We start from the raw sequence: 20,866 nt of genomic DNA, 5'->3' as shown, positions 1-20,866 counted from the left end.
AAAAATAAATATAGTGTGATTTAATATAAAAAAAATATTAACGAATAGTTTTCCATGTTTTGCTCTACAAATCCATTTCATTTTTTTTATTATTATTATTTTTTTTATTTATTTTTATTTTATTTTATAGACTTTAATGGGCGTCTAAATTGTGCAGTGTCTACTTTATTAGGGTTGCTGTGGTGGTATCTGTTAAATCTTTTAGCAGTTTTTTGTCTAATTGCAGTAGGATTTTTAATATATAAATTAGATTTTTGTAAATTAAGTGTAATATTTTCTCTTTTAATATTTTCTCTATCAATGGTTTTCTTTTTAATTGCTTCAGATCTTACCTTAACCTCTTTTAAATTTATGTGTAACTTATTTATAAAATCAATTGGTTTTAATTTAGTCGTGCTGTGAATTGTATTATTATAGAAATTAACTGCTTTTAGTACTAATTCTTCAGAGTCATTAATATTTTCAGCGTTTTTTAATATTCTTATATGCTCTAAGAGAGTCGAATGCATTCTTTCTACATCTGAATTTCCTGTGTGCGAATTCGGTGTTGTAAAATGAGTTTCTATATTATTTTCTTGACAGAACAGCTTTATAAGTGCATTATTAAATTCATTATCCATAATAATTTTATCAGGTTTTCCTAAAAATGCGATTCGCTCTTCGATTTTAGTTTTAATTGTTACCATATTTTTGTCATTTAGTTTATGTGCCGTTCCTAATTTCGTAAATTTGTCTATTGTTGTCAAAAAACTAGTCTTTTGTATCTGAAAAATATCTATATGTACTATTTCATTTGGTTTTTCTGGTGTTGGAGTATGTTGAAATATTTTATTTATTGGTTTTCTGTCATATTTGTTTTCATTACATATTCTGCAGTTATTACAATATCTATTTATAAATTTTAATAATTTAGGATTATAATAATTATCTTTTAATTCTTCGAAATTCTCCTGGATTCCTCTATGGTTACCTTTAATATGAATATCATCAATGATATTCAATAAAGATTCCTCGGATTCAATATCACTAGCAACTTTAGTACAATTTATGAAATTTATTTTATTGTTATTAGAAAATAATTCAATTAATTTATTCTGTATTATATTATATTTATTATTGTCAAGCTCCGAGTATACCCCAATTTTTCCTTTTTTTATTTCACGTCTAAATAAATCATTCAAATAATGAGTATTATTTAAGTCATTCTCAGACACATATATTATTTTATATTTTTTAAAAAGTATTTCGGTTTCTTTATTTTTATTTTTAACTATTCTTATTTGCGTCCTATATTTATTAACAATTTTATTTATTCTAAAGAAATTAATATTTACATTTTCTTCCGTACTATGATTTACTTCAACTCTGCTCAAAAAATCAGCTACCTTATTCTCCTTTCCCTTAATATATTCAATATCGAGATCAAATTCATCTAATAATATTTTCCATCGGATGATTCTAGAATTGGGCTCTTTAAGTGAATAAAGCCATTTCAAAGGCTGATGATCAGTTTGAACTAGAAACTTTCGACCAAAAAGGTATGGACGGTAATATTTCACTGACCATACAATGGCTAATAATTCTTTTTCTAGCGTTGAGTAGTTTTTTTCATGTCCATTTAAAGTCCTACTGGCATAACTTACTGGTTTGCCATCCTGGCTCAACACCGCGCCAATAGCAGCATTGCTTGCATCCGTGGTCAATACAAATTTTTTATTAAAGTCTGGATAGCATAATATTGGTGGATTTGTTAAAATTTTCTTCAGTTTTTCGAAAGCGTCAATATAAGATTTGTCATTAATATCAATTTTACTATTTTTTTTTAAATATTTTATTATAGGGCTAGCAACAAAGGAATAGTTCCTAATGAATTTCCGGTAATATCCGGTTAAACCTAAAAACGATTTAATTTCTTTTACTGACTTTGGTAGCTCCAAGTTTTGTATTATATTAATTTTCTCGGGGTTGGGCTTTATCCCATTATTTGTTATGATATGACCAAGAAAGTTTGTTTCTTTCGATAAGAATCTACACTTATCTATTTGAACCTTTAAATTGTAGTCATTAAGTTTATTAAATACTTTTTGCAAGCTTTCTAAGTGTTCGGTTAGCGAGGTTGAAAAGACTAGTATATCATCCATATAAATTATACAAATTTTATTTATATAATCAGCCAAAATGTAGTTTAGCATTCGCTGAAATGTAGCGGGCGCGTTTTTGAGACCGAAGGGCATTCGAATGAACTCGAAGTGACCACGGGGCGTTGAAAAAGCCGTTTTCTCAATGTCGCTTTCCTCCATCAAAACCTGATGAAAGCCTTTCGCAAGGTCCAAGGACGAGAAATATTGTGCCTTACCTAACTTGTCAAATAATGACTCTATATTTGGCAGAGGAAATTTGTCATCCACAGTTATTTCATTTAGCTTCCTAAAGTCTATAACTAATCGCCATTTCTGCTGGTTCGAATTATCGGACTTCTTTTTAACAATCCACAAAGGGGAATTATAAGGCGATTTGCTGGGGCGTATTATATTTTCTTTTAACATTTCATTAATTTGCTTTTCTATTTCATTTTCTAAAATCTGTGGATGCCTATAATTCTTGCAGTATACTATTTTATTAGAAGTAGTTATTATTTTATGTTTTACACAGGTAGTTGTAGTTAAATTTTGGTTTTTAATATAGAACGTCTTTTTATTTCTATGTAAAAAATTTTCTAATAACTTATTTTCTTCCTTATTTAAGTTTGTAGGCATTAAATCTTTGAATTTATCCAGCTCAAATTTTTCTATATAATTAATTTCCTCATAAGAAATGTTAAATTTATAGTCAATTAGTTTTATTTCATTATTATTTACTTTAAGAGTATTATTTTGAAAATCTATTATAGCTCCAAAGGGCTGTAAAATATTTATTCCTATTATGCAATCGAATTTTTTATCAATAAAATTAATTAATTTAACAGACATGGTGCTATTCTTTTCTTTGAATTCATCCGGCACATTTACTATCACTTCATCTATAATAATATTATTACCGACCAGGGTATTTAATAAGATTGGTTTTATTAAACTTTTCTTTATTCCTATATTGGAAAAAAAATTATAATCTCCGAGGGTAGTAGCAGCACCACTATCAATTAGGCATCTTGTTTTTGTATTATTTATAGTTAATATTACTATGGGTAATGATAATTTCGAGGCTGCACAGGAAAATTTTCTGTAACGTGAATTGCATCAATTTCCATTGGTTCTTCATTATTACTTAAATGTCTATTATATGAATTTTGTTGATTTTGTCGTAAATTACTAAAATTTTCTAAGTCATAATTTTGGGTTTGTTGTTGCTGATTATTTCTGTTAAAAGTGTTAAAAGTTTGCGTTTGAAAATTTCTGAAATTTCTGTTACAATTATTAAAACCACCACTATTATTTCTGTTATTACGGCTACTATAATTAGGAAAGGTGCTTGAATTTTGAAATCTTTGAAAACCATTCCTATTTAATGAATTATTTGCATTTTGAAAGTTATTATTTGGAAAGGTATTGTTATTTCGAAAATCATTATTGTTTTGAAAACTTTTATACGCAAAACTATTCGCTTGTTTATTATTTACTAGTTTTATATCTTTTAATAAATTATTTTCTAAATAAAATGTATAAGCTATGTTAATAGATCTAATATTATTTTGTAGCAAAAGAGATTTAATACTAATAGGTAAGTAGTTTACATAAATATCAAAAATTAATTTTTCATTATTTTCAGGTGTATACAAAATGTCAGGTTCTAAGCTATACTTTGTGTTCATTAAACTTAAAATTTTACTTAATTTATAATGTAATTCCTCAATGTTTCTAGCTTCTTCGTTTAGAGCGTCACTTCTTAAATTAAAAAAACTTCTTTTTACTCCAAATTCCTCCTTAAGCTTAACTATTATACCCTCCCATGTAGGGTTAAATAAGGTTTCAACCGCCTTTAACGCCTTACCTTGCAGTCTGTTGCTTAATACTGTTTTTATTGTCTGTACATGTTCTGCTGGCGTTAGCTGCAACACAGTTGCGACGTCCCTCAGGTAGTTGCTGAGCGTATATTCACTGCTCCCGTTAAATGCAGGCAAGCTCCTCGCTTCACGCAAGCTCTCAGCTAGCGTCAAAGCCATTGTGGGTGTTGTTGTTTGTTCTAAGCAAACGCTGCTCTGCTTCTTTCTCTAATGATAGCTGGCTTGCTTTCTCTTTCGTCTTTCACGCCGTTAGCACTGGAATGCACACCGTACACTTTCTTCTCTTTTTCCGTTAACTTTTAACTTCTAGTAATTTCTTTTCCTTTTTTTTTGTTTTTTACGAAGCCAATCTTTTTTCTTGTTTGTCAAAGATTTTGTCCGCTTTAAATATATATATGTACAGTAGTCATATCAATTTGGGCAGTAAAATTGCTCACAAATTATGCACAAATTTGCCGTTTTGCACTCAACTGCGCTAAGTTCAAATTATTTTCAACGATCATAAATTTGTTAGAACTATTCTTTCAGATTAGTTATTACACGAAATATTTTTTTTTTTTTTTTTTTTTTGGTTTAGTTTTTAGTTTTTAAGTTTACAAAAATTTCGCTTTTTGCCACACTTTAGTAATGTCCACTTGAATTATTTGCGGTTCACATCGGTTTGTTGAAAATTTTAACCTTTTCTTTTCCCGATTATCACTGGATATGTTTTAAGTAACATATCCCATCCTCGTCGCCAGTTAAATTTATTTTTGAAAATAAAATAAATTGTTGAAGTTTTATTTTTTAGTTTATTATAATTTAATTTATCTTTATTAAAATAGCACAAGTTTGAATTTGTCTTTACTCTTCAAGGTGACTTTGAAGACTACTTTTAACATTAAAAACTATACTTATTCAATTTATTTTAACAGTTAGATTTATACTTAAAATGAAGAGAGAAAGAGTTCCCCATTTACTATTACAACAATTACAACAATTAAATATATAACTTACATAGCTATAATAATTATTCCAGTTAGATAATGAAGAGAGCGAGAGCGAAAGGGGAAAGTTACTTATAATATATAACTTATATGTTTGTATGTCTGTGTGCTAAGTGTGCAAATTCCAGTCAAGGATTTTATTAAACATGAAAAATCTACTGAAATCCATATTCGATTATTGAAAAATGGCGTACGTGCTTCTCTTGTTTCTAAAACGAACGTTGAAGCTATGCACTGATATTCCCTCAGCAACAGATATTCCTTAACCAATCCTTTTTATATGCAATAATTCTTACCTGCGGTGCTTGTTTACGAGTAGTCAAACACACATACGTATGTAGGTGTATTTGTGTGTGCATATTTGCGGACAAGTGTTTGCACGTTAAGCCCAATCGTCGCCAAGCTTATAAATATTTACCAGAGTGGTAAACAAATGCGATTAGTGCAAGTGTGAGAGTATTAAGGTGCGGTTAGATATAGCAAGGAAAGTGATTTTTCAATAAATTTCGCTGTCGAAAGTATTTACCTCTGCGTGTGAATATTGGAAAGTTAGTTTGAGAAAGTTCTTTTTAGTAAGTTTTTTCGAAAAAAAACTTCTCATAGTTTTATAGTAAATAAACAGCAAGCAATTTCATCTGGAAATTTACTTTCAACTGGTTAGCGTTGCATTATTAAATTTTCCTTTTTCTAGGAATAGGCCTCAGTTTCGCCCATAACCGCTTTATTCGATGGAAATTTCTTACCGGCGAGCATTTTTTAGGTCTGCGAATGGTCAATGTGAGAGCAATTTGAAGTTCAATTCATGTAGGTTTGCCATTGTTTTGATTGACTTGTGACACCGGGCGTTGTCTTGATGAAACACAATTTTTTTCTTTGCCATGTGCGGACGTTTCCTTGCCATTTTGGCCTCCAAACGTCTCAATAACGGTTTTTCCCTTCTCCAGATAGTCGATGAATATTTCACCACGCACATCCCAAAATACCGAGGCCTTTTCCAACCGTGTGTTGGGCTTTCGGGCGCTTTGGCCGAGGTTCACCAGGTGCTGCCCCCTCAGGCGACGATCGTTTTGATTCCGGAGAGAAGGGTTGGATCCATCTCTTTTCTTGGACCAGTGCATTAGCTATCAAGATCGTGTGCTATCACTCCTTTGGATTTTTATTTGTAGAGATGTGTAAGGTCTAAATATTTGTGGATAAACTAGCTCAATCGAGTATTGAACGCCAATGTTACTAAAGCTTTTCACGAGATACCGACCGAAGTCGTCCAGCGAGTTATTCCAAATTATACGAATGGCCGAATTGAGGTGCAGTTGCGGTCAACATTTGAAAGGGATTATCTTTAAAAAGTAAATGTCATGAATGATTCTGCACCAAAATAATAAAGATTGCCCAATTAATTTGAATTTTTATTGAGTTATTTCTGTTTAAAATCCCATACTTCTAAATTCATAATTCTTCTTCTTAATTGGCGAGATAACCGCTTACACGATTTTGGCCGATCTTAACGAAGCGCGCCAGTCGTTTCTTTCTTGTGCTAACCGGCGCCAGTTGGACACACCAAGTGAAGCCAAGTGCTTCTCCAGCTGATCTTTCGAACGCAGAGGAGGCCTTCCTCTTCCTCTGCTGCCACCAGCTGATACCGCATCGAATACTTTCAGAGCTAGAGCCATTGAATCCATTCGGGCATGACCCAGCCAACGTAGCCGCTGGATCTTTATTCACTGCGCTATGTCTATGTCGTCGTAAAGTTCATACAGTTCATCGTTCCATCGCTTGCAATACTCGCCGTTACCAATGTTCAAAGGTCCAAAAATCTTGAGCAGAATCTTTCTCTCAAATACTCCAAGCATCGCTTCATCGGATGTTGTCATCGTCCACGCGTCTGCGCCATACGTTAAGACGGGCATGATGAGAGTCTTGTAGAGTGTTAGTTTTGTTCGTCGAGAAAGGCCTTTACTGCTTGGTTGCCTACTTAGTCCAAAGTTCCATTTGTTGGCAAGAGAGATTCGAAGTTATTATCGGTGTTAATGTTGGTTCTAATAAACGAAGTCTTTTACCACCCCGAAATCATAACTATCAACAGTGACGTGGGTGCTGATACGCGAGTGCGCCGACTGTTTGTTTGATGACAGGAGGTACTTCGTTTTGTCCTCGTTTACCACTAGACCCATTCGCTATCTGAAGAAATATGCCGTGACTTCGGCAATAACTAAAATGCATTTCTGGATGAGATTCAATAAAATTTTTCTTTCGGACATGATGCACATATATCCTCTTCTACGCTCATTGTTATGGCTCATACTTATGTGTATTTGCTCCGCTTTTGGAAAAGCCGTCTTACATCTTCTTACATCTAAAATCAAGTAATTTCCGAAAAAATGCACAAAATCTCGAATGCATCAAAAAAGTTATCCTTGATCAAAAAGTTGTCCGCCAGTTGACGCTCTAAATTAACTGATCTGAATTCTGCTTGTTTTTTTGTTTGGGAGGTCGAGGCTTCCTATATAAAAAGTGCTACCAGAGTTAGTTCCACGTCTAGCTCCGTCTTTAAAACTGACAGTGAGGGATATATGTTCAACGTACTCATCCTAGGTAAGCGGGTGCCTGCCTAAGCAAGTTCGTCAACTCTCTCATTTTCCTCTATTCTCTTGTGCCCTGTTACCCAGTAAACTGTGACCTGTCTATTCTCGCAGAGCCTGTCCATTCCGAGGTATTCATGACAGTCATTATTGCTTTAAATGCAGCTTGACTATCGATAAAGATGTTTGTGCGAGGGGGTAAATTCCAGCGCTAAATCAGCTGCTCTGGTTACAGCATAGAACGACGTTCCCAGTCAATTCTACGTAACTGGGGCGACCCGGATTTATTTCCGGCCAAGGACTGTCACTTCAGCAGCATTCCCCGTATACGTATGAGGAATGTTTATGCTGCAACAACAGCAACAGCAGCATAGAACTTAGCTTGAAATATGCTACAGTGATTGGGAAACCTGAAAGACTTTTGGAGATGAACTGACAGAACGCAGCCACTCCTACCCCTTCCGTCAATTTGCATTCATCTATCAAGAAATATTATGCCTGGTGATCGGCTTCTAAACCCTACTGCCAGCTATTCCGTTCTATTCCAAAACCAGGCTTCTTGCTAAAGTTTACTTGTGGAATAACGTAGTCTGACCTTTCGCTTATGTCCTGTATGTTACTGTGACTAAAAAGCATTTGTGAGAATTGCCCAGTCATCCTCAGTCTTAGTGCAGTAAAGCATAGTTCAGCTGCTCCAGTAATTACACTGTGCGACAGTGAAATTATACTTTTATGGAGACCTAGTTCAACTTCTAGGTATAGTAAAACTAAGAAAAATGGTATAGGAGAAATTTCCAATACACCCCCAAAATCTCATTTTATGGCCATAAAACCGTTTTTCAGTAGGTTGATGTGAAGAATAATTCCTAACTTCGCCAATTTCCATCCCATTTCGAATTTGTTTTTTTAGTTCGAAGGAACGAAAACAAGCCTTTTCGACAGTGTGTTGACATTTTTTCTGAAATGACAACTGACGAGACTGTAGACGGAAGTATTTGGATTTTTTTTATTTTTTCTCTATTTTTTCGACTTTGACATAATTTTTACGATATTATCCGATATTGAGGATTTTTTTTAGTACACTACTGTTATAGTAAATTTAATTTTGCGTCAAATGAGCTATATTTGACTGTAATTGAATTAAAATTAATAGAGTTGTGTGAGTTTTAAGATTTTTTTTTTTTTTACTAATTTGGTATGTAGGTATAACATACGCTAAATGGGAATAAGAACGTGTTTTGATGCGTTATTATAGATACGTAATATTTATTGGAGTATATACATATGTATACATAAGAGTACACTGTACTGCATACAACAGAACTGGTTAGAACTTACGAAAATATCTGACATATTATAGCACTTTTTTTTTCAATAGAAATATAATATGAAAAAGCTCCCAAGTGTACTAAAGTTCACACTGTACATTGATTAGCAAAAGAAGTTTGTTATTATAATTTAACCTTATTAAAACGTCAAACTTTTATTGTTTGTTTCATTGAAATTCAAGAGATATATTGTAAATCAAAACGTTGCCAGAAAAGTCGAATTTCTCAATATTCTCCGATGATATGGCATCATCAGCCTTATCATAAACCAGATGATTGTTATTTTTGTAAAACGGACGTAAACGGTCATCATTATAAAACTCGAAAGCACATAAAGTATGCTGATGTTGCAACTGTTAAGAACCCCGTAGTCTTGGACGATATGATTGACTCAACTGCAGGTCATGAACTGAAGGTAGTTCAACTCATTGCTGATGATGATCAAACTGATAAGAATAAACCTGATGATGAAGAGTACTTTCCGTCTGGTTCTAAGTCTTCAGAACGACACATTGTATCAAATTCAGATTTTCAGGATCTTTCTCGTGATTTACTTCTATCGGGAAGACAATCTGAAACGCCCGCTTCTCGATTTAAACAATGGAATTTAGTTGATGACGACTTAAGATGAATGATGATGATCGAATTTCTTACAGAGAAGTATTCAAAACTGATGAAGAGAATGACAAATGTACCGTACCATACTAAACTCCAAAGGGCCGTTTCCAATGCATTTTTAAGTTTGGAATCAGTTCCGTTGTGTACTGCACCGTACCGCACCGTACCATACCGTACAGTGCTGCACTGCACAATACTCCAATAAATATTATGTGTTTATAATGACACTTGTTATCATTTTCATGCTTCGATGCCTACATATCAAATTAGTAAAAAAAAAAATAAAATCTTAAAACTCACACAACTCTTTTAATTTTAATTCAATTACAGTCAAATATAGCTCATTCGACGCGATATTAAATTTACTATAACAGTAGTGTACTAAAAAAAATTCTCAATATTGGATAATATCGTAAAAATTATGTCAAAGTCGAAAAAATAGAGAAAAAATAAAAAAAATCCAAATAGTTCCGTCTACAGTCTCGTCAGTTGTCATTTCAGAAAAAATGTCAACACATTGTCAAAAAGGCTTGTTTTTGTTCTTTCGAACTAAAAAAGCAAATTCGAAATGGGATGGAAATTGGCGAAGTTAGGAGTTATTCTTCACATCAACCTACTGAAAAACGGTTTTATGGCCATAAAATGAGATTTTGGGGGTGTATTGGAAATTTCTCCTATACCATTTTTTTTAGTTTTTCTATAGCCACAAGTTGTGCTAGGTCTCCATAAAAGTATATTTAATTTTTTTTTGTCACACAGTGTTATTAGTTTGCTACTTTTTGAAAGCAATTCGCTACGTCTGATCTAACCTTTACGCATGAATCCATATGTACTTACCGTTTCACTGAAAGACCTCTTTCAACAGCTTTATGCTAAACACACACATACATATGCTTGATGGTATTAATTGGTTTGGACATGTGAAACTTATTAAATTTTATTGCATTGCGAATCTTTTATTAGATGCCTGTTTAATTGATAAAATTTAAGTCATGGACTAGGATAAAATCTCTTTTAATATACCTGAACATAAAATATAAATCCAATTTTTGCTGCATTTTATTGTTGCTGAATGTTTTTAAATAAATTTATAGAAGTGCTCTGAGTGAAAGTTTGTCATTTTTAAATTAGGTACAATTTTATCTGACAATTCATTTTGTACTTTAATTGGAGAAGTTTCGTGGCTACGCTAACAGACATAGAAAATAAAGCCACAAAGATTCGAATATTAATGTATATATTGTAAATTTTAATAATTCAATAGTTGTCTGTGGACCAGTGTTTAAGTACCTTAAAGAACTCGATACAGCGGCTCTCGCTACCACACCTTGGTTCAGAGCAGGCAGAACCACAACGTTTGGTTAAAGAATTTATTCACATCTTATGGAAAAATACTTCATTGTCTGCGAAGTGTGACAAGATTTCGCTATCTGCAATGGAAAAGAATTGGGGATGGCCAACAATTTTTCCTTCAGCACTAAGGCAAAATTGCCCATTGAACTTAAAGTCAAAAAGGAGGTTTTAAAAGATATGGCGAGCCAGGAGTGGTGGGACTCATTACTCCGCATGGTGAAACTATTTCAGAGGTCTGGCCAAAATCAAACCCTTAACCGCCTCTCAGCAAATTTAAAAGAATCAGCTGATGGGCTGACGTAACAGGAGATGTGACGTCGGTTTACTTACGAAAAAACTGAGATTATGCTGGTGATCTACGTAAAAAATCAACACAGTCATCGCTCACATTGAATAATAACTGATTAGACGAGATGTCTGAATACCTGTGAAAATACATGAAGCTGCTCACACAATCTTATTTTTCATCATAGTAGATTGGCCAAGCCTGGTAATCTATCATCCTTGATTACTCCACCGCAGACTTCCTAGATTTTGCTAAGAAATTTAGTGATTCATCGAGGGTTAGAGAATATAGCTTGTCTCTTCTTAGTGCATCCCACCCAAAACTGCACCATCTAAGTCTGGCGAAACCCGGACAGCGACAGAAAAACTGTTTTGTTCTGTCCTCATCAAACGAAATGCTCTACGAGGATCGTCGATGATGCCTACCCAAAAATGCAGCATCTATCTAAGTCTGGCGAAACCGGGACAGAGGATCGTCGATGATGCCTATCTAGACTCCCTTTAGTCACCATGAAGTATGCGCCGTAATTAGATCTATCAGGGCTCGTAGCTCACTCCTCCTCCGTCTCATGGGGAATTTCGCTACTACCTTTGTCAGACGTTTTCAAGAAATACTTGGGATTGTTTTTCGGGTTTCATTACTGCACTAATGGCACTTATGAGTGTTAATAACGAAAACATTGATCTAACCGACAGTTCTTGCTATGCTTTGCTCTACAGCTGCCGCCGGTCTATTTGACGAACCGCAGTTCGCAAATTCATCGGTCAGTTTGTTGCTTTGCCACATAGTTTCGGTACACACATAGGTTGAAGTTCATTCCACCTTGAGACGGAGTTTAGCATCAACTTACCTTCCTGAAATATTTCTGCAGTGGTATGAACGATTTCTAGCTCATTAAGTGTGGCTTGGCTGTCACCACAAAACTGATTTTTGTTCTTCGCTACCTTTCACCAATTATCCAGTCTGCTAATTTAAGTATTGCAAAGATTTTCGATCCATTGTCATCATACCTGGATTATAAAGACAGCTGTAGTTCCTGTCCAAATACCATTCCGCTCCTGTACCATTTTGTTACTTACCTGGTTACTAAATAGCCAATACAATATGCGTTCTTTGCTTAGCGTAGCACGGCAATACAAAGAGCTCAGATCTGCCGAGTCATTCGGAAAAGTGTAATAAAATTGACTTTACCCTCAAGGCACTACTATTTTTATTTCTGTAAAAGTATGCATGAATTTTCACCAATTTGCAGAAATCTGCATGCAAATTTCTTAAAATATTAGGTTGGGGAATAAGTTCGTAGCGTTTTTACCGAAGCCTTTCATTTAATAAAAAAACAATAATTATATCAATAAGTTAATCAATTATATATTCGCCGTTGCTGTTTACAACCTCTTCCCTCCTCTCGATCAATTTGTTGATGCCGTTCCGCCAAAAAGCGCCTGTTCTGGTGTCAAAGAAGTTGTTGAGCCAGTTTCTACGGACCTCTTTGTTATCGAAGGTAACTCCCTTCATATGGTTTGACAGGGAGTTGAAAAGATGGTAAACGGTCGTTGCAAAGCCCGGTGAATGCGGCGGATGCTGAAGAACTTCGCATTCGAGCTCTTGGAGTGCGGCTTTGACGGCTTGTGCAACATGGGGCTTGTCGTTGCCGTGAAGGAGTATGGTTTGACCATGTCGATCGGGTCGTTTCAGTCAAACAGCCTAATTCACGCGGTATAGCTGGACAACGTGGAGCTGCTTGTTGAGCGTGGCATTCTTTTCGAGCATTTCCCAGTGCAACATGCCCTCTCAGTCCCACCAAACACATATCATGATATTCTTTGGATGAAGATCTGGCTTGACTCTCAGCTTTGGCGTATCTCCTGGAGCCACACACTCCCTCTTTGCTTCATATTGATGTAAGAAATGGTGCCTTCTCATCTCCCGTGACAATTCGGTACAAAACGCGTTGTTTATGGCCGCATGTTGCGGGATAGCGGGCGAGACACTGAGAAGCAATTTATAGGCGACTTTCTTTGTTTTTTTTCGTTGAGCTCTTACGGCACCCAGGCTCCCAATTTTTCGGTAAATCCCACAGAATGAAGGTGTATGAGAATCATTTTATGATCGCTGTTCATTTTTTCCGCCAATTCACAACTGATTTGGCGCCCGTTTCTCTTCAAAAGTGACTGGAGACGTCAGATTCGACTTCATCGAATTCAGAGGGTCTTCCGGTGCGGGACGAGTCATCGATGTCAAAGTCATCATTTTTTGAATTTTGCAAAGCATTTCGGTGCTCGTAGACTCGCCTATGACATCTTCTCCATACACGTCGAAAATGTTCTGGGCTGCTTCTGCAGGTTTTTGACCCCGATGAAAAGCAAAGAAGAGCAGGTGTCGAAAATGTTAAGTTTTTCCTTCTGGGTATTCCATTTCTAAGCTCAAAACGAATAAAAAATGAAATAACTCAAAAATGCAATTAACATATTTTTCTAGAGCGGAAAGAGTTCTATCGATTGAATATTTACCCTTTGCCAAGCACCAAACAAATCGTTATAAAATAAGAGAAAATATAAAAACGCTATGATCTTAGTCCCCAACCCAATTTTAACGTTTTTCAAAGCATATTCAGGAATGGAGAGTCCTACAGTTTCAAGCCGACTCCCAAGGGCAGATATATTTTTATGAGGACCTTTTTCAAGGCAGAAATAAACTCGGAGGTTTACCATTCACCGCCGAGGAGCGACCGCTATAAGAAAATACTTTTTCTTCATTTTGGTATTAAAACAAGAAAATATTTCACTCAATCCAAGATTTTATTTTGTGAATTTATTATCAAATTTAAAACCGAAATTGCGAAGCTTCGCTAATATGAAACTATTTCGTTAAAAATAAATAAATAATTGGCGCGTACAATTTTGTTAGGTGTTTGGCTGAGATCCTCTCCCTCTTTGTGGCATGCGTCTTGATGTTGTTCTATAAATGGAGGGACCTACAGTTTTAAGCCGCTTCTGGCAGATGGTTTTTTATGAGGAGCTTTTTCATGCTGGTACTGTGCTTTGCTAAGCCTCCTCTGAACACTTCATCCATCCATGGTAAGGTGGGCTCATTGGAAACAAGTTCCGTCAATTTCAACTTTTTTATAATGAGGTATGCAATTTTATCGGACACGTCGGGACTATCCAATTATTCTCCCTGTCGTAACTCTTTGGGAAATGCTAGCTCTTTGCTAAACATGAATTCCTTCTAAATCAACACATCACAGGAAATAAAGCTTTGTAAATTCTCCACTCATCGATCTTGGATTATGTCAAATACTCTATCATATCCTGACTTAAGCGGTATGTATTCCATGTCATACTACCATAGTCCTCAACATACCGATAAAAGCTCTTGAGCGAGTTGTTACTCAAAATTTCTAGAGCTCGCAACCCAGTGTCTTGCTAAGGGAGCCGATTTGTCAAAAGAGAACGAGGAAGCTGCTTACAGGGTTCGATTGAAATGTAATGAGCCATATTTTTTTAAGCAGTTTTATTAAACCTTTTGGCTTATACAACTAATATTCTTCAAAATAGGACCCTTGAGCGTCAATACACCGCTAGTAGCGGTCCTTCCACTGCAGGAAAACATTTTTAAATTCCTCCGCCGGAATCGCGTTCAATTCGGCTGTCACAGTTTTTTGGATCGCCTCGATGGAGTCGAAACGCCTCCCCTTCAGCTTTCTTCTCAGGCGCGGGAACAAGAAGAAGTCCGGAAGGGATAGGTCTGGGCTGTAGGGAGGATGGGGAAGCACCAGAACCCCCGTCTTGGCCAATGCAGAGGTGCAGAGGAAGGCGGTGTGCGCCGGTGCATTGTCGTGATGAAGGGTTCAGTTGTTGACGAGGTCGGGCCGAACCCGGGCGACGCGGTTTTTCAACCGAAGAAGCACTTCTTTGTAAAACGTAGACTAGCACGACGGTGAATGTTCAAAAATTCACGAACCCTTTTCACATCTTCGTCTGTTTGCGTCGTCGAAGGCCTTCCAGATCGCTGTTCGTCTTCGACGTCCTCCCGGCCTTCCTTGAACGACTTGTGCCACCGTTTTACCTGTGCACTGGACAGAGATTGGTCCCCGTAAGCCTCCTTGAGTAGCCCAATGGTACTCGCTTTGTTTAGCTTTAAGCAAAATTTAATCGAGTAACGTTGCTCCAACGATCGCTGCATTTTCGCCACTGCAAAATCCTAGCACACTTTTAAAACAGCTTTCACGCGCGGAGCGATGTTGACTGCACCGCTGTTGCCAGCGAACTGCGACTGGTTCCTAGTGGAAGGGGAAGGTCCAACGATCATTTTCCCCCACCAGCCGATTCGGTTGATCGCTTGGCAGACACTCCGCGCGGGAAGGCTCATTACTTTTCAATCAAACTCTGTACTGAGCAAAACTTTTATCATTGAATCCTAATAAAAGCTACAATGTCGAGACTCGAAGTTTATTGCATACAAACAAAATAGTGAGAGAGGCTTTGACTCTCTATGTTCAAAGAGATATATGTACAGGGTTGCCAGATATATACATATATTTACATATAAATGACAAAATTAAATCTGAAAACATGTTGAATAGTTTTTTTTTTGTTTTTTTTTTTTTGTAGTTTTATTTATTTATTTAAATATTTATGTATTTAGGTGCAATTAATCATTAAATTAATTAATATTATTATCGTTTATATATAATATTCATATTCATATGTGTACGTATGTATATCCATACACAGATCTTGCATTGTATTTATTGATTTAAACCATTTGAAATCTTCAATCGTCCTCATTTTCATTTACTATCATTTTCGCTTTGTTTGTCTTTTTGGTTTTTTTGTTTTTTTTTTTTTTTTTTTTTTTGGAATTTGGTCGATTTGTTATTATTATTTTAGTTTGTTCTTTACTGCTGCTACTAAGTATTTTCTTTACAACATTTTTGTTTTTTTTTTTTTGTTAATTTGGATTTTTTTTTGTTTTCTTATGTTTGCCTTTTGCTATGCAGTTGTTGTTTTATTAATTCTTTGTTCTTCAATTTCAATTCATTAGGATTCAACTGGACTTAGTTATGAAAAGTAAAAGCTTCACGTGGAAATTGCACTACTTTGGTAGTCATGAAAATCACGGCGTCAGAGCATAAGAAAATACATTTTTCGTTAGAGAAGCAGTGGAAATACTTTTCGGAATGAAGTTAGTTGCGAAAAAATGTCATTTAGGATCAGTTTGAAGTTATCATTAGATTGACTGCTATTACTTGAATGCATAATTATGTAGTTGAAACTACTAACATTTATATATATTTAAATTATTTAAATATTTGAGTGCCACATTTATGAAATGCTTCTAACATTTACGAGAGTTCTACCTGAAAATGTGCATATAGGTACACACACACACGAAAAAATAGTGAGCAATTGCACAGCGCACTAACACTAGCCCAGCCATGACATCACTTACTGCGCTCACTCGCAAAGCTCCGTTGGGAACACTAGCAAATGTAGTACATGGATTTCTGTATATTATGGATATTTCTGAAAGAAAAGTAGTCGCATCGGTTTTCAAATTGCAAATCCACATTACCCACAGTTTAATAATGGATGCGTTGGCACGCATTTCTATTAAATATATTTGTATTTTTTCGCATTTTATTTGAATTCATTACTTTAGAACGAAAAAATTGAAGGCATTAAAAAATCAATAATTGACCCACCCACTTATAACTGATGAGTAACTAGCAGTCACTCTGTTTGTAACTGTTTTCTTTTTTGGTTTTTGTTTTTGTTTCATATACTATACTTCGTATGCCTTCTTATTTCGATATTTTTCAAATCATATAGAGCACCACGAAGGATTTGCAAATATGTTTCACATTTTGTAATAAATAATTCCCACAAATATTGAATTTCCCTATAGGTCGAACTTTCAATCAAATATATGTATATGTATGTATACATATAGTAAGCAAATATTCATTAATTATCGTTTAGTATACATTTATTTACTTGAGTATAGTAAGCAGTTTTATAGGCGCAGTAAAGAACAAAACAAAAAACAGATTTGAGCCTTCAAAGTGCCACGAGCAAATGAGAAGTGGGTAGAATTGCTGACATTTGTGGAAAATTCGCAGCCATTCATGTGAAACTTTTTCACGCCTGGTTATAATTGTGCAATTTCTTATGTCAGAATTTGCCACTGTAGTGAAAATGACTAATTTTGCATTTTGCAGATTTTCGTTTTGTCGAAATTTTGAAAAATGTATGTAACATATTTTATAGTAGTGTTTAAATAAAAAAAAATTTATATATAAAAACTAACTTTTAAACTCTGTCAAATTTTTAACAAATTTATGTAAATGTTTTTTTTTTTTGTCTAAACACGGCATAATGAAAACTAAATTAACAAAAATTTATACAATTTTTTAACACTTTTTTTTAAACTCGATATAAAAAGAACTTTTTGTGACAAATTTGTGTAAAATTTTTTTATCGCAATACGACATAATGAAAACTAAACGAACTTTGACAAGCATTGACAAAATTTTGGCAGATTTATGTAACATTTTTTATAGTCGTATTGAAAAATAAAAAAAAAATGTATAAAATAAAACTAAATTTGCAAGCATTTGTAAAAATTTTAACAAATTTTTTTTTTTTTTTAATTAAAAAAATTTTTTTTTTAATATTTTTTGTTTAAACACGGTATAATGAAAACGAAATTAAAAAAAATTTATACAATTTGCAAGCATTTGTAAAAATTTTAACAAATTTTTTTTTTTTTTTTTTAATTAAAAAAAATTTTTTTTTAATATTTTTTGTTTAAACATGGTATAATGAAAATGAAATTAAAAAAAATTTATACAATTTTTTAACAATTTGTGTAATTTGTTTTGGTCTAAGAACAGCATAATGAAAACTACACTCGCAAGCATTTGTCAAAGTTTCCCCCAAATTTAAATACATTTTTTATTGTTCAAACACGACTAAGAAGAAATTTTTGGGGCGAATTTCTCAAAATTTCCACAAATTTATGTCAATGTGTTTTTGTTTAGATAAGAAAAATTTTTTGTGACAAATTTGTCAAAATTTCCACAATTTTATGTATATTTTTTTTTTGTCTCACCACGACATAATAGAACTAAACTTGCAAGAATTGTTAAAATTTTGACAAATTTGCTTGTGTTAACACGACTTAATGAAAACTAAACTTGCAAGTATTATATTTGTCGAAATTTATAAAAAAATTATATATAATAATAATTATAAAAAATTTACCAATTTGTGTACACTTGTTCGTCTAAACACGGCATAATGAAAACTAAACTCGCAAAAATTTGTCAAAATTTCAAGAAATTTTAATTTTGTTTTTGTTTAAACACGACAATTTTTGTGACGAATTTCTCAAAATTTCCACAAATTTATGTTAATATTTTTTTTTGTTTAAACACGACAGAAGACGAACTTTTTGTAACAAATTTGCCAAAATTTTCAGAATTTGATTACTTTTTTTTGTCTCTCCACGACATAATAAGAACTAAACTTGCAAGCATTTGTCAAAATTTCCTCAAATTTATGTAAAAAATGTTGTTTTGCTTAAACGCGTCATAACAAAAGCTAAATTAACAAGCATTGCCAAAATGTTGACAAATTTTAGGAAAATTTGTTGGTGTTAACATGGCGTAATGAAATCTAAGCTTGCACGCATTTGTCAAAATTTACGTCTTTTTGTAACAAATTTGGCAAAATTTTCAGAAATTTGAGTACTTTTTTTTTGTCTCTCCACGATATAATAAGAACTAAACTTGCGAGCATTTGTCAAAATTTCCACAAATTTATGTAAAAATTTTTATTTTGTTTAAACGCGTCATAACAAAAGCTAAATTAACAAGCATTGTCAAAATTTTGACAAAATTGTGTAAAATTTGTTTGTGTTAACATGGCATAATGCAAACCAAATTCACAAAAATGTGTACGAATTTTTACCAATTTATGTCAGTTTTTTTCTGTTAAACAGGTCATAGTAAAAACTTAATTTACCAACATTTATCAACATTTTTATCAATTTATTTGAAATTTGTTGTCGCATGGCAACGTGTAAATCATTCATTATGTAGAAGTGCGATTTAATTTTCATAGTCTACTCACATTAGTGGCACTTGATTTCAAAATGTTTGTAGTGACTTTATTGTTATACACAAGTTCTTCGTCTATTCAAGGATTGTATACACAGCATAATTAAGTTTTTTATTGGGGCTTACACAAAATTTACATTCAAAACAAAAATTGTAGTATTTTTGCGTTTGTCCCACTGTTGCAAACTGACATAGCAATGCCCTTAACGGTGTTGCATTAAATGCGGGCGTTGCCACATCAACCAGCAGGTAGTAAAATAGTATGCTGGTATGACAATTAATTAATCGCTGACTTGTTTTGTTTTTGTATTATTTTTTGGTTTTTAATTTTATACTCACTTAAAATAATCGTTGAAATAGTAAATATTATTAATGCTGGCTAACAACTTTTATTTAATTACATTTTTATTATTGATCAATTTTGTTAAGCGGAAAAATATCTACATCAATAGTGAAAATATTTGTTTTCAATAAAAAAAAATTTGAAAATGAAAAAGAATTATATTAATTTTAAATTAAGAAATTAACATTTTAAGGTCTGTTGTTTGTTTGTTTCTTAATTTTTGTTAATTTTGTTGGTAGCTTTGGCATGTACATAGGTATGTAATTAATTAGGCATTGGTACTAATTAAATTTAATATTTATGTAGTATATAGTATATGCACGCCATTTCAAGCAAAAACGCAATTTTATTCTAATAAAAATTCAACATTTCCATACATGTGCCTCATATACATATATGTTTTATTAACATTAACTGGCTTACATACATACATATATTTATTTTTCGATTTAAATACATTTTCGCTAAGCAACGCAAATTTTAAAACGAAAAATATTAATCAATCCAACATAAATTTGAAATTTTCATTGAAACATAAAATGAAAAACGTATAAAAATTCATACATTTGTCCGCTAAATTTATTTATTTGCTCGTTACATTAGTTTCTCTAATACATTTTCTTTGTTATTGTTTGCTTTTATGTATGAATTAATTTCAGTTTTTTCTTTCTTTAATTATGCAAATATTTTTGTTTCTCTAGTTTAAATATTGGTTTGTATGCCCGTTGCCTGTCGCTCTTTGGTTTTTGTTCGTTTGTCTTGTTTAGTTTTCACACAAATAATGCAACCATAAACGAATATTCTTTAAATGTCAATATTTTGAAATATCAGTAATTAATTACTCATTATTTGAATGTTATAATTATGTTGAAATAGTAATTAATTTCGTAGGATCTTTACCTCTTTTTCTATTGAATTATTGTTGAAAGTATATTTGTCATTATTTTGGTGTTGGTATGTACAGACATACATATATATACATATATGTGTATACTTTTATATGTATGCGGCGGCTGATGAGTATTTTCACTTGTTGCGGTAAATGTTGTATAGCTCGCAGCAAGCGGGTACGCCTGAATTGTGAATATATTCTTCTCTCACCGAATCATCATTCAAATTCTATGGAACAACGAGTACCATAAACGATCTTCAAGTCAACTCACACGAGTCTTTACAGACATAGATACATACATATTTGTATAAGTAGTAGAAGAATTGAGCAAGCCTCAAGTATTACACACATGCAAA

Source organism: Anastrepha obliqua, chromosome 3 (assembly GCF_027943255.1).
Source record: "Anastrepha obliqua isolate idAnaObli1 chromosome 3, idAnaObli1_1.0, whole genome shotgun sequence".
In the NCBI taxonomy this organism is placed as follows: domain Eukaryota; kingdom Metazoa; phylum Arthropoda; class Insecta; order Diptera; family Tephritidae; genus Anastrepha; species Anastrepha obliqua.
Note: the sequence above shows the minus strand (reverse complement) of the source record.